The following is a 3,997-nucleotide window of genomic DNA, read 5'->3' as shown; positions in this document are numbered from 1 at the left end:
GACCCCTCTTCAGTCCGTTTTTGAGTCTCATATCTGTCATATGAACAGCCCTCAAACAAGTGTAGCAGGATCACATAAAACATTAGTGGATGAGGCTCACTAGACGTAAACAACAGTTTCTGGAAGGGTGAAACCGGTCGTGGACTGTCGAAGAGTTTTCAGTAACCTTGTGAGTAGTTTCCCTTGTGAAAACAGTTTCTGCAGTTTGCTGTGCTTTCACTTACGTAGAATTCCACAGACAAGACCGAAATCAAATTCACAGCACACAGGTGTCATGGTCACACGTTTACCATCATTGACGAAGTGACCAAGGAAGAACATACTAAGTTAGTGCAGACAAAGGCGTGGTGATTCGGATACTCACAGAATAATGCTAATACTCAGGCTTTATCGTGATCCACATGTTGCCTCCTCTGTCTTGGAGGACCTCCCAGGTTGGGAGACATTGAAATTCCTAACCTTCTACCAACTTGTCCTACTGAAATTCAGCGCTTTCGTGTACCTGAAAATAAGGTTAAACTTGATTTGTTTTGAGAACAAAGAGGATATGATTCAGAATATGAGTCGCACTTTAACAGTGTCTACTTTTTGGTTAGCTCGGTCATGCAAACTGTGATGTGAAATCATGTCGAATAGTTTTCAGAAACTTTGTCAGCAGTGTATTACGTCTATGCAATCTATCGCTGGGTTCCAGGTGAGTCTCACGTCGAAATCAAGTTGGTGTGCAAATGGGTGGATTTCGCTAATATGACATCCTTATTCTAGTTTTTTGTCCAACATCTTCCCCTGGCGTTTAACATTACTGCCCGGTTTATCATCGTACACACCTCGGACAAAACGTTTCACCTAACTAGTAGTTCATTAGGTATGTACGCTCTGTTTTTTATCTTGGCAAACTCATTAACTGCATGCACAATTGGGAACCGTTCGATCGAATGATAAGCTGGTCTGTGTGTTGCCGTTGTGAGACAATTTGTTGATGGACACAACCAACTGAATTTTAGGTGATGAATCTCAATAAATTCACAGTCACATTGAACTCAGTTTTCCTAGTTGCTTATTCGAAATCATTCTTTGGATCACAAAATTAAATGTCACTCTGCCCAAGGGATTACATTTTTTCGCCCAATGTATGGAGGCAATGCTTGACAAAATATACCGTCGACCTTGCTAGTCATGTTGTATAACCTCTGCGTATCCCTCACTGTACACTTTCCTCCATCCCATCAGAATCAAAGAGACCGAATTTATGCAGTTCGCAGAAGTGGATAATCACGATGACTTTTACTTCCATGAAGAAGGCCGTATTCACGTTCGAGATCAAGTCGGGTTTTGGATAGTCTACGACGCTGCTTTGGAAGACTTCAAGTGAGATTTGATAACCTCCTCCACATCGACTATGTTCCATTGGACCAAGAAAGCTGATTCCGATTGTATAGTCTTAACTGCATGGCATTTTAACCACTGGGTCCGCGTCTCATTACGACACCTGTTAATGTCGTTCACCGTTTTAGCCACAATATCTTTCGTTTTTTTCTTGAATTTCTACCATGTTTGCATTTGCCGTCTTTTGTCAATGTCATGTAAGGCAGTATCGATAATGCAGAGGCGGAGAGCTCTCTCTCAGTGTGCTTACGAAGTGACTCAGCGCTGACCTTCGACTACCGACGCTACCATGACGACTACATAGCTAAGTCATCTCCAACCTTCGTTGCCTTGCCGCAGTCTGGACCAGAACGGCAGTACCTCGGGTCCTGAAGTTGATTTGTTCGATGGGCTTGGTAACTAAACTCAGTGAGCACTTCACAGATATGAAAATAGTCTTTAGGAGACCGGTCCCATTGATACGTAATCGCCGAAGTGATTTCGGAGGAAATGAACGAGTTCAGGAGCTGTAACCCGTTGTTTTATTGTGAAAACTATGGTGACCACACACGACGATTGCCGAGGTGGCCTTTATCAAGGAACGGGTGACTGACACATCGAAACTACTGGCACAACACAGTCATGAATTATGTTGTTGGTGTGAGAGTCATACATGCCCTATGGCTTGCGTGTGTGTCTGTTACACTATGTGCAGATGTGATGCCTGAACTTGCCTAAATTACCGTGTCACTTCTGATGCGTTGTGTTTGTATCCCAAATTCATGTGTATAACGCGTGACACGGTCTCAAAGGGGCTCATGATTTTCACACCAATCAGAGGACAGATGAGATCATGCTGACCAGCCACATTGGATCACATTGGAGCATACAGAAAAGCTCTAGGAATGGAATGGCATCTTTTTCATTGGACAAGCATACAGGTGAGAATCTTCATCTAATTTCAAGCAGTGTTTCAATTTTACACTTCTAGCAAGCTGGAGCAAGACTTACTCTTGTTGGCTACGGCATTTATCCAGAGAGACCGTCAATCTCGGATGTCTTCAAACACCAAGAAAAAAGGAGTTAATCAAGAGGTGAGCTTTTTCAAAGAATTATCACGTGATTCAGTTTTTCGTTTTAACAAATGCTTTTCCAAAAAACAGACAGTCTGTCTATTTGCTCTTTTAATGTTCATGCTCCGCTGCCCGCAGCTTTTTACTGCTACTGAATACCTGTGTAACGGTGATACTACTGATGGGGGGACATACGAGTAGTATGCATTGTTCTTGGAATTTTGCCTTGCATCTCCTGAAAAGGGGAGGTCTGTTGCGTAATTTGTGGAGTTGCTCTGTGACATTTGTTTAGATTGGAGCAATAAGTGATTGGGGTCAATGAATATCCCTCAAAGAGGGGAAATTATCAGACAGTCTTGATGCCGATACACAAAAATGTGTACTGGAAAACTTCAAATTATGGTTCAGCACTTTAGAACGGGCCACCTTAAGGATACTCTTAAGAAAGACCACCAACAATTTGGTGGTTCATCAATTGATTATGGTTTCTAAAGTATATATTTTTCTGATCTCCCCTACGTGTTTGGCAAAAAAACTGCGATTGCAGAGGACAGGCAACCTAGATTACTGGGAAATGTCTAATCTAGTCAAGCACAGACTTTTTGTGGCTGCGGAGTGTAATCCTTTAAGTTCCCGTATCCCATTTAGAAGCGACACTTCATTATAGTGGAAGATTTCAGATCCACTCTGAAGGTAACTGATTGCGAATTATCACATTGCTCTGTACTGGGTTTTTCAATGTTTCGGTCTACTTAACTAACCTGGTAACCCTGACCCAGGACGACCTTCATAAGCTTATTACCTGGACCGCTGTTTTCTAGATGAGTGCCGGAAACTGCCAGTACTCTGTTTAAACGGTTTTTTCAAGCCCACCGGTGAGGTTGATAAACTCCTACCTGTTCCGATAGCATCCCATGTCATGGGCCTGGGGATTTAAGCCATACCTGACTTTATGACCTTTACTTGGCGTCAAATAGCATTCAGGAAGGTAAATTGCGTACTTTGCCAGCTTGGACGTGAAGATCTGTGTGAAGTGCTCTACTGCTCATGGAGTGTACAAGACATCTGAAGGAACTTTGTATGTCTCTTAAAATGGCTGAGTCTGTACCACGTGTGTTTTCACCTGAGGAACAATCCGTCTGCTAAGGAGGGTCAAGCTGTTATCTTTTATGTGTACCTCATTCCAAAAATTCATTCCAGAAAGCTATTAAGAGTCGTCTTGCACAACAGGGCCATGGAATAGGGCAAAATACTGTCTTTTAGGGATTCCTGTAAAGGTTAATTCATATTTATTGACTACTTGACTCCGGAGAAGGGTTGCGACCCAACCACTGTGGCACCAACGCAAGCAAGCAGCTGCAACGAAAAGGGCTCCCCATGACTTATCGTTGGCAACTCCGGATTAGACTCAACTCGTGTCCGACTACATCTTTTCCTTGATCACTCTATGTACTTTCTCGATAAACAGCAGCATACTTTGCAGCCACATACTTATAACTCCCACCTGTATTATCGACAGTATGCATTTCCAAATGCGAATATCCAAACGCCACACCTGT

The sequence above is a fragment of the Opisthorchis viverrini genome (genome assembly GCF_000715545.1).
Source record: "Opisthorchis viverrini unplaced genomic scaffold opera_v5_123, whole genome shotgun sequence".
NCBI classification, from domain to species: Eukaryota; Metazoa; Platyhelminthes; class Trematoda; order Opisthorchiida; family Opisthorchiidae; genus Opisthorchis; species Opisthorchis viverrini.
Note: the sequence above shows the minus strand (reverse complement) of the source record.